We start from the raw sequence: 11,527 nt of genomic DNA, 5'->3' as shown, positions 1-11,527 counted from the left end.
AGGGCTGTTTGAGACAGTCACGGGGTTCACCCTCAGCCGTCCACTCCCCAGAATGCTTTCTGCCTTCAGCATCTGGGCTGCCGGTTTTCATGCATTTGAGCTTTCCTCCCTCTGGACGAACCGGCTGCTTCCCAGAGCTGGCTGATCAAGGCTCCATCCCTAAGAACTAGAATAGGAAAAAATATATTAAGAGGCGTTAGAGGAACAAAACAAGTCTTCTGATTCTGCAAAGGGCAGAGGCAGCAAGAGTGCCTGCCATTCACCCAGGGTCGCCGTGGGACGGGCGGGCGCGCGTCAGCCTCACCCCCCCCAGGAGCGGGCTGGAGTTCTCTCTCTTCTCCAGGGTGGGCACAGGGAGCTCCTGAAACTGGGAACGAAGGTGCTGGTGGCGCCGCTGAGGAAGCTGGTTCCTGTTAGTCACAGACCCGATACAACTTTTCAGGCTGAAAACATCCAAGTCAGTCTTTTTTTGGTCCTATCCCGAGACCTCCACTCTTACAGCAGGCTTCTCTCCACCCCGGATGCAACCCGCAGGTCGTGGGTCTCTGAAGCTCCTCTGGGGCGCTGTCACCTTCCTGATGAGGGGTCAGGGGTCCGGGTGAGACCAGTGCCAGAGCAGAACAATTCTGTCCAGCTTTTGCCGTCGTTGTGGAATACAAGAGGACACTTATGTCTGGGGTTACAGATCCAGGGCTCCTGTTAGAGCCAGGCAGCGGCGTGCATGATGCAAAATTGTGACTCGTTCTCAAGACTCAGCTTCTTCCACCAGGATGGGCACTTGAGAAGCACTTGCTCTCGTGGTTCAGACCAGCTCACAGTGGCGATTTTGCATGTCCGTGAGTTCTTCCTGCCCGTCTCTTTCTCCATGGATCCCCCAAGGCCCGGGGCATCTACAGTCCCTCCTGCCCAGCCCTCAACACCTGGCTCAGTGTCTGCACATTGGAGTAGGTGATGGCGGGTACAGTTGTTCTTTCTGAGGATGTGCTGTGGGCTTAGGGGGCTTCCTGAGTGCACCCCCACATCTCCTGGATAGAGAGGGCTCCTGCTTACCGAGGAGTCTGAACGTCCAAGGGTCTTGCTGCTAGAATCCACTTTTTCTTCAGCACTTAAAGCTTAAGGGCTAGGAACTTAAAATTCCCCAGGTAAAGATGGACTTCTGGTTTTCTCGGATTCTTCCTGGTTCCCCGGACCAGCAGCACTGGGCCTGGGGCTCCAGGGCCCTGTGAGAAGTGAAGGGAAGGCAGGATCAGGCTCAGCTGGGACCTCCAGGCCTTTACTCTCCTTGTGGTACTGCAGCAGGAGCTCGCCTGGTAGGGGGGCCAGAGGCCTTGCAGTCGAAGAAACGTACGTGTAAATCTAAGTTTCTTCACACTGACCTCGGGTTGTGATCTTCCAGGGAAGGCTGATGGGCATGTTTTGTATTTCAGGGAACACAGTCACATTTCATGTGCTGGCTGATGACTTGCTTGCCTGAAGTCCTGGCCTCCTCCCTCTGACTTGGGAAGATTGTCCCTGAAGTCTGGTCCTGCAATCTCTGATTAGGCAAATTGTCCCAAAGTCCCGGCTTCCTCTGTCTGGAGAGACTGTCCCCTCTGTCCCAGGCCCTGGCTCATCAGGCCTGGTGCCTGGGAGGCAGGCAGCCTTTATACGCAGACCCCTTCACCCAGGTTACTGCCTAGATTCAGAAAATGGGGTTCTGCTTGGAACCTAGGGGCTGGGCCTGCTCTGCAGTGGAAGGGAGCCCTGGAGGGTGGGCTGGCAGGTCCCTGGTCTTCGCCCTCCCCACACTCTCTGAGTACTTGCTGGAGACCTCAGCTGAGTGCGGGGCGGAGGTGCTCTGAGGGGCACGCGGCCCTCCATGGTGTGCCACAGCAGGGCCACGTGCGGGGGCCGCAACCCATGAGCACACACAGGGACCATGTGGCCACTGTTGCATCATTCCTCCGTATCCTTTATGTGGGGGGGTCTGCATCTGTTTTCTGTGCCGGGAGCCCTCCACCTGGCCTAGGCCAGCATGGAAGTGGGACTCTTGCTTGTCCCTGCGCTTACTTGAGGACACAGTTGCAGACCTGCCGGGTCAGAAGCTCCGGTGTGGGACTGGGGTCTGCGTTCGTCAGGTTCCCGGGTGACGCTCAGCACAGTGAGTCTGAGAACCAGCGTGCCCACCCGATAAAGTTGCTCTGCTGGGATCAGATTGGACTTTCTAGGAGCATCCTTTCCCACACTGACAAACAATAATTTAAATCCAGCCTGGCTTTGCCTCTTAGAGCCTTACAAGTCCAGCTTTGGGGGACAGAGGGCTAAGGTAAGAGCAACCTCCTGCCAGCTCCCACTGGGCATTTCATAGCCAGAAAGGACGAGCCTGGGGCTGTGTCCTGCTGAGGGTGCAGGGGACTTCCTGCTCTTGGGCAGAGGGACTGTGCTGGCCAGAGCTGCTTTTGTCTGCACCACCTCGCCTGGGAGTCAGGTTTCTGAGACCCCACGTTGAGAGAGAGATCACATTGGCCCTCCCGAAGACAGCCCTGCCTGTCCCCAGACCCATGTGGAAGGGGAACTAACTGTTCCTCAGCCGTCCGCATCCGAAACCATCACCACCAGGTCTTCCAGCAGCCCCGGTGATGGCCAGATTGAGGTCCACCCGGCCAGGCGGTGGTACCCAGTGATTCAACCAAACACAGATCTAGGTGCTGCTATGAAGGCATTTTGCAGATGCGGTCAACATCTACCGTCAGCGGACTTCAAGTAGAGGTGATCCTCCCGAATGTGGGTGGGCCTCACCTCATCAGTTGAAGGCATTCAGAGCAGAGCTGAGGTTTCCCTGGGGAAGACGACACTCCGCCTGTGAACTCAGTGTGAGCTGAGAGGTGCCTGTCTGCTGGCTGCCCTCCAGACTCCGGACTGGCCTGGCCCGCCCCCAGTCACACAGCCTACCTCGCTGGAATAAACCCTCTCATCTCCATCTCCTTCCGCCTCTGCTTCTCCGGCGGAGCTCTCTGACTGATACACGCTCTAAACGGTGCCCAGTGTGGGGCAGAAGTCGGTGCTGCTTTATTCTGTTGCTGACTTTTCACATGGACACGTGGACTTTTAAACCTCATCACATTCTCTCTTTTTCTCTTCCAGGGAAGCGCTGGTGTATTTTGTCTCCTTGTCGGCTAGTGGTGGACCAGCCCTGTCGGGCTCTGTGGCTGGTTTCAGCCTTCTCCTTCATCCCCTCTCTCTCCCCTCCCCCGATTTCCTTCTTGTCCACAGGTCTCAGGGAGAGGCAGGACAGGCCTGCCCCCTGCGTCACCGCCAGGGCCAGCTGTGAGTGTTTCTTTGGCAGTGTCTTAGCTGGTTGTTGTGAGCAATAGTGAAGGAAGCAATCAGCAAGTATACTGCCCTAGAAATGCGGCACGTTGTTGGGCCCAGAGGGAGGGACCCGTCAAGAGACACCAGAGCCAGCGTGAGGTGCCAGGGTGTCGGAAGCTCGGCCGCGCCACGTTGGTGGGTGACGGTTGCTGGGGACGAAGCTCTGGGGGCCCTGGAGCAGCCCGCTCACGGGGGTTGAAGGGAAAAGGTAGCTGGCTGGGCATGGTGGTGTCTGGCTGGGGGGCGTCTGCACACAGGGATACAACAGCCTGCGTGTACAGGGCGTGCCCTGAGTCGGAAGCCCCGCTCTGAGCATTCTAAATGTATCACCCGGTGAGTAAGAGTCTGTCATTCTGCCTCACACAGAAGAAAACAGCACACTAAGCAAAAGTCACTAAGTTGATAGAAAGGGAAGCCAGGGGTTGAACCCAAGCAGTCTGGCTCGTGTCCGTGGAGATCTGGCTCGGGTCTCAGGCAGCGTCCCTCCCCTGGGGACCTGCTTTGTAGTGACTTGAATGTGAGCACACGCCCGTTCTCTCTCCACGTGAGGCTTTGCAGAGTGTGCCCAGGTGGGCACTGGGCAGTGTGTCTGCCTTGGGGGTAGCTTCCCATTTCAACTGAAGCCAGGCCCAGGGCGGTGACAGGGATGGGAAGGTGGGGCTATGCTGGTCTCCACTGGCCGGTGACAATGGTTCCTCCCCGGGGAGCTCGGCTGAGAACAGCACCAGATGCCACCTTCCGGTTCAGTGACCTGTGAGGCCAGCTGGGCTGCCATGCAATGGGGACTGGGCCCAAGCCACCAGAGGATGGAGAGTAAGGACACAGTGGTGACTTCTCCAGGTCCCGGACCACAAGCCACACCCATGGCTTCCAGTGAGCCCAGGACAGCCCATTAACAGGCCCTGGGCTGTGACAGAGCCCACTGAGCCCCCCGTCCTCGCTCTTCTCCCGGTGGTGTCTCTGTGCTCTGTGACACTAAGCCGCCAGTCCCACGGGTTTCTCCCACAGTTCTCCAATCTAGCGCTGACAGAAATTCACTCGAGTCCGAGAGGCGAGGCTGAATGTCAGTGGCTTCCTGCTCCAGCCCCATTGACTAAATCAAACCTCCAGGATCCATGAGGTGATGGGGCCACCTGTGCCTCTGTCACCAGCCAAGGACAGTCCCTGCTGTGACCCCCAGTCTCCGAATGTCCCCTGCGTCTTCCCCTCCAGCCACAGTCCAGGGCACCTTCCCTGTCCCTGCCCACCTGCCCTAAGCCCATCTTTTGCTCCTCCTCGCCTGTTCCAGTGCCTCCTAGTGCCAGTGGGGAGAGGAGCCTGTTTCTGTTACGAACATCAGAAGGCCCCTGAGAGGTATTTTGGGATTCAGAGTCTAACCTTGGCCTTGACACACTCTGCTGATAGGCCCTCTGGTCCGAACCAGTCTTCTATGCGGGAGAACAAGGCAGGCAACAGGCCCTCCTGAGCCAACTGGATTCCTGCAGGAATCGTTATTTCTCTCCGCAAAGCTCAGAGGGCCCACCTCAGAGAGGGTCCCTTGGTAACCCATTGGATTGACCACGCCCAGGCCCACTTGGCCACAAATTCCTTTGAGCTCCCCAGCCTGGGAGCCCGGGCGGGTGTGGGCTGAAGTGGGGCCCGCGGAATGCCTGGAATGCTGGCTACAGCGACAGACACTCAGACCCCTCGAGGGAGCTTTGACCGAGGCAGCACTTGGGATCACTGCTGAGCTAAAGCCTTCATGTTTTTCCGGGCTTCAGGCAGAAATAAAGAATGTGCGCCTTCTCCCCACCACGGATTGCCCCAGGGTGCTGAACTTTAAAGGGACCACTCGCTCTCTTGGGTTCCGACCTAAATAAGCTATTACTTTGAGTTCAGGTAAAATCATTTGCAAGTAACCTCTCCTCCTATCTCACTTCCCTTTTAGTTATGCCGTAACAACAAGAAAAATGGCCGTCCCCGGGTGGAGTTCACCTGTGGATGTTCCTGGGTGTAAAGAAGGAGGCAGGAGCAGCTGTCTCTGCCTGAGTTCAGGTCTTTGATAAAACGGATATCCTGGTGGCAATTTCATTTTCTTCTGCAGTCTTTAGAGTAGATGTGTAGGATGACACGGTCATCTTTACATCCGACTAGTAGAGGAAATGTACTTGGACATACATCTAGCTCTCTGTCTTCTAGAACTAGGAGGCGAGAAAGCAGTGTTGGCTTCACAGGGGTGAATTTAGAGAATGAATTGAGACAAAGAGGGCCCGTGACTTTGGGAAATTCCAGGCCCGGCACTTTGAGGATAGCTATCTAGATGCATGGCAGAGGGCGTGTCTGCTTTTAGGAATGCATGGTCCCACTGTAGCCAGTCCATGGACTGGAGGGAGGGGTCAAGAAGTTCATAGGTTGCCTTGAGTTTGAAGGCGGGTGGATTTAGATGCAAATTTTATGTTCTGAGGGAAAGTATTTGATCATCTTAGAACTTCCTGTAAGTCTATTATTTCAAAATAAAAAGTTAAAGCATATATATTTGTATTTGATTAGATTGTATGTGGTGTCCCAGTTTGGATCCTGGAACAGAAAAAGGACGAGTAGAAAAACTGGTAGAACTCAAAAAAGAGCTACATACCAACGTTAGTCTCTTAGTTTGGCCAAAGGTGCCACAGCTGTGTAAGATGGCAACATTAAAGGAAACGGGGGGGGGGGGGGGGGGGAGGATATGAGGAAGTCTCTGTAGTATCCTTTATAACTTTCCTGTAAATCTGAAATCATCCCAAAATAAAAAAGGTTATTAAAAAGAAGCGTGTGTGTGTGTGTCTGTGTATTGTCAATGGATGGTCATTGGCACCAACTCAGACGCTAACAGGAATACCCAGTGTGGGGTACGGTGAGGAAGGAAACTTCGCTTACTGCGCACTGCTGTGAACATAGCATCGCCCTGGGGCGGCCCCAGGGCCAGACCCCGCTTCTGCTCCCTTCGCCTGCTTTGTGGCACTGATCTGGGCCACACGTCTTCAGTGTGGGAAATGCACTCCTCTCTTGCATGGAAAGTGCATTCTCTAAGCCAGCGGGGAGCTGCCCCGTTGTATAGACAGAAGTCCCTGCCCCAGTCCCTGATGGGTCGGAGTAGAGCTGCTCTGATTGGCCAGAACTGCACAGCTCTGATTGGGTGGGGTAAACCTCAGTCCTGTTGGTTGAAATTGGAGTCCTGGAGCGCCTTTATACAGGCTGGTCGGATAGCAGAAACGCGATGCAGGCAGGGAGGTGATCAAAGAGGCTGCTCCTCAGAGTTCCGTTTGCGTGGGAGGCTCTTGTGCAGAAACGGCTACTAGGCCCTTTTTTTCGTATTGAACCCAGTTAGTCACCAGGAGCCCTTAGTAGGTCTCTTTTTTCTCCTCAGTATTGTAATACTGAGTTCACAGTATTATATTTTATTTGAACACATGTAGGCACCCAGTGTCTTAAAAATACGTTTTCTGTAGATGAGACAGCAAAGGGTGCCTCTGAGGTGGGTCAGTAACTAGGGGCCCTTGTGGCAAATACGCTGCACTATCATATCACTCCCTTGTTGGCTGTATGGCCAGAGGGGGAACCCTGCAGAGCTCTAAAACCCCACGGAGCCCCAAATCCTCCCCTCCACACGTTAGGGAGAGTTCATTATAACACTCCTGTTTTCCAGATCAGAAACTGAGGTGCAGACAAGAACTGGGGCACAGATTGTGATTTCCTGGAGTATTTAAACCCAAATTCTTTTCTGTCTTCTAAGGTTATGCCTGCAAATGTTTCAAAAAATAGATATATATTGTAAACTGTAGCTGTTACACATTTAAGGCAGAAAAAAAGGAAATGACCTTTGCCACTCTTTTCTACACTGGCCTCAGGACCAGTGTCTAAATTTGGTGGGGAGTCTAGTCAAAATCAAAGTGCTGACTCAGCACCGAGTCTGTGCCTTGCAAGGGGGGGGGTGCTTCCGGGGTTCCTGGGGGACTAGTGGGCATCGGGTGTTCTTGCTGCCCCACACCCCCTCCTAGGAGCACCTGTCTGGACCCTGGGGGAACCACTCGCCCAATCGGGTGCAGCCCGGGGGCTCCCACCAAGGTTTCTGCCACCCGCTGGTCAGCGTGGGTCATCGTGGCTCTGGGCACAGATGAAGCATGCTTGAACTCCACTGGTCGCACTGGGGAACTTCAAGGTGGGATGCTGTCATTCTGGCCACCTGGGTCACCCGGCTCCCTGGTTCCCGCCCTTGCCTTAGTGTTCCTGCCATCCTAGGAGCTGCCTTTTTTCCCAGAAGACTTCTTTTTGCTAGAGTTCCCCAGAGTCCATCTCTGGTTGAAACTCACAAACACCTCGTATGGAGGAAAAGGAGGAGGATGGGCTCTTGCTCTTCAGCCCAAGTGCCTCTCACTGTGTCCATCCCCCAGGGCTGGATGTCACCTGGGGCCACTTGGACAAGCTCCTCCTTCATTCTGCTTCACTGGAACTGGGAATGTTAATGTAAACTGTCAAATCTGAAGGCCCTGGTACTCTTCAGCCAGGAGGCATTCTGTGCACCTGAAGTACTAATGTAGCAGTTGGCTAGGCTGGTACTGTTTTCAACAGCCCCCCGTACCCCACCTCAGGATCCTTCATGTTCTTACCCCTCTACCCCAGGGTCCTTTATGTTACCACCTGTCCCCCACTCCAGGATTCTTCAGGTTGCATCATTGAAGGTTCACGTCTTTGTCTAATTTTCATAACACATGGAGATCACAGATTACCCCGTCTCTAAGTGAGTGGCTTTGCAGAGTTGTCTTTTTCTATTAGAAGTCACTCCTGAAACACGGAATCCGATGGGAGAGAAGAGATGAAACTTTACAGTGTGAATAAGGCACAGACACCATCTCCTCGATGTCATGGTCTAGAAGTTTCCACAAGGCTCAGATCAGAGGGCAGGTGGTTGACTTGAGGCCCTTGTGATAAGTCAGTGGCTCCTAGTGACGTCACTGTGCCCTGGATCACTCCTCCTTCACGGCTGTCCAACAGCAGAGCCGGCTTTGTGAGTGCACAACCCATACAGTCGACAGGAATCTGCGCTGAGCAGGGCTTGCATCTGGGCTGCTGTCCTTCCAGATTGTGTAAGGAGTTTTGAACCAGGGCTCTGCATTTTCGCTTTGCACCAGGGGCCGGTGAATTCTGTAGCCGCTTCTGCTAAATGGCCTCCCCCAGGCAGCATGTCACAGGTCTCTGTGGTACCACCTCGAAACTGCTCACTTGGTGTAGCTTCAGGACCCAGCACCCTCTTCCCAAGAGGGCTGGGCACAGAGCAGGTGCTCCAGCAAAAGATAGCACCCAACTGACCCAGAGGGTCAGAGTGAGTGGGGCCAGGTGGGACCAGACTTTTCTCTCCAGCTGAACCCAGGGCCACCCAGGGGACACACACACACACACACAGAACTCGAGTCCTTTGCGTGGGCCGCCTCTGACAGTCATCAGAAACTGTGGCCCGTCAGCGTTCAGGGAGGGACTTGGCGGGTGTGAATCGTATGCATTCGGGCGTTGTGGAGTCTGCTAGGGCTGCCGTAACAGAGGGCCACAGGCCGGGCGGCTCGGACAACACAAACCTGTTTTCTCACAGTTCTGGGGGCTGGAGGTCCAAGAGCAGAGTTTTGGCAGGTTGGCTTGTGCTGAGGCCTCTCTCCTTGGTGTGTAATGGCCTCCGTTCCCCTGTGCCTGCACGTGGGCTTCCCTCTGCTCGCCTATGTCCAAGTTCCCCCTTTGTATAAGGACACCAGCCACACTGGGTTGGGGGCCACCCCAACAACCTCGCCTTAATTATCTCTTTAAAGACCCTATTTCCAAATAGAGTCACAGTTTGTATAACTGGGGGTTACTGCTTCAGCACATGGATTTTTTGAGGGGTGGGGTGAGACCCAATTCAGCCATTCACAGGGATTTTTCTGGGCGCTTCAAAACAATATCTCCCTAGTGTGAAAAGCCAAGAAATTGTCAACTCAGGGTTTGTTCTCTGTCCACAGGAAGAGGCACCTCGAACCTTGGCTGCCAGCAGAATGTGGCTGTGGGCGGTGCCTCAAGGGCGTGAGGCGAGGGTTGCTTAATACTGGCTTTCGGAGAGACGCAGGAAGAGTGACTGTACAGAGGACAGGAGCCAGCTGTTCCCCACGTCCGGCGGAGCCTGAGCGAGAGGAAATGAGTGTGAACAGAGGATGGGAAAAGACCTTCGGGTGGGTGGGGGTCAGAAGTCAAGGTCTTGAGAGCTGGGAGTAAGCAGTAATGTCTGGGGACCTGTACTGGGTCACCTGGGATGTCCAGGCGGCGGTGCCAGGTTCAGAGCAGTGTTTTCCAAACATCCGGGAGCTTTGGGAGGCTTATGACTCTGATTCCTCCATCCAGGATGACGCCCAGGCATCAGGGCGTACAAAGTTCCCCAGGCAGGGCGCAGATAAAACAAAATGGGGCATGTGCCATAATTATTGAAGCGGGCTGATGGCTCCCTGGGGTTCGTGTGTGTCTTTTTTTCAGTAACAAAAAATTTAAAAGAGAGAGAGATGGGGAAAACGGGGAAAAGCTCCTGGGAGGTTCTGATGTCAACCCTGCTTAGGATAAAGCTAGGAGAAAGGAAGCCTGAGCCTGCTGTCCCAGGGCTCCCTCTGTCCTGGGGGGAGCAGTGCATCCTAGTGGTGAGAAGTTAACACTACACACACGGTGCGTGACCTGGAGTCTGGGTGTGAAGCTGAGACCACGACAGTGTGGGTCCCAGCGATGGCCTTAGAGGGGAAAGCAAGGCAAGCCCTGGGAGCAGGCTCTTCACCGGGGTCACAGCATGGAGCCCTCTCTGCCAGCCTAGTGATGCCTGTGCACCCAAAGGGCAAAGGTGAATGTACAAAGCAACACAATCGTACTGTAATATAATTATCAGAGTAGTTGATAAAACCAGATTTGTTTTAGTGCAGCACAGGTGCCGCTTCTCAGCATGTTACATAAGATCCAATGGCGGCTGTAATTTAAAAGGAGGGATGAGCATGAATAGTATTTTGAGAAATCTAAACATACTATGAAAATGTCTGTCATTTCTATTATTGACAGAATCAGAGATACTGCTGTTTAAAAGAAAAACCCAGCCCTGGCTGGTGGGGCTCAGTGGACTGAGAGCTGGCCTGCAAACCAAAGGGTTGCCAGTTTGATTCCCAGGCAGAGCATGTGCCTAGGTTGCGGGCCAGGTCCCCAGTTGGGGGGCGTACAAGAGGCAACCACACATTGATGTTTCTCTCCTTCTCTTTCTCCCTCTCTTTCTCCATCCCTTCCCCTCTCTCTAAAAATAAATAAATAAAATCTTTAAAAAAAACAAACCTCCAGGGCTTGCGGCACACTCACCTTGGTAGGTCAGGGAGATGCTAGAGTCCTGTGGGAAGGTGGTGAGAATAGATGCACCTGGTTGCCCTCCAGGTGAGTGGCCTGCAGGTAGGAACCCTGCCTTAGAAAGGCAGTGTGGGAGGGGGGCGGCACTGTGCTTCCCTCCCCAGGGCCCAGGTGGCTGTCCTCTGGTTGTTCCACACTCCCACTGTTTGTTCCGCTACTTCGCTCGAGGGCCTACTGTGTGGCAATCATCGTGCACAACGGACCAGGTCCGCGGTTTCACCAGGAGCGCCTGCCACAGAGAGACAGACAACAGACAACACGCAGAACACGCAGAACACGCAGAACACGCAGAACAGATAAAGCCCGCTCAGAATTCCTCACGTGTTCCTACCAAATATGTTATGTAATATATAACATTTCTTCTATAACTGATACAGAATTCCTCTTATTGAAAGTTTTAATCCCATTTGCTTTAAAGCCAGGGTTTTCAACCTGCTTTAGCCCATGGTCCCTTTGTTATAAAGCAAAAGAGATCTCACACTCTCTGGAATCCCGAAGGGCTTCTGGGAAGAAGGGGTGCTCGTTCTCTCCAAACCCCCATCACGAGTTCCTGCTTATTCACAGCAGCATTATTCTCCGCGGCCCGAAGGTGGCGACAGCCCAGGTGCCCACCAGCAGACGAGCGGGCCAACAAAACGTCCACCCCATGGGACGGTGTTTGGCCGTAAAAAGAAACGAAGCGCCCACAGATGCTGCAACATGGGTGAGCCTCGAGACATTATGGGAAGTGAAAGGAGCCAGACACAAAATACCACCCACTGTCTGATTTCAC

This window comes from Desmodus rotundus, chromosome 3 (genome assembly GCF_022682495.2).
Source record: "Desmodus rotundus isolate HL8 chromosome 3, HLdesRot8A.1, whole genome shotgun sequence".
Taxonomy (NCBI): Eukaryota; Metazoa; Chordata; class Mammalia; order Chiroptera; family Phyllostomidae; genus Desmodus; species Desmodus rotundus.
This window is presented reverse-complemented; position numbering follows the sequence as displayed.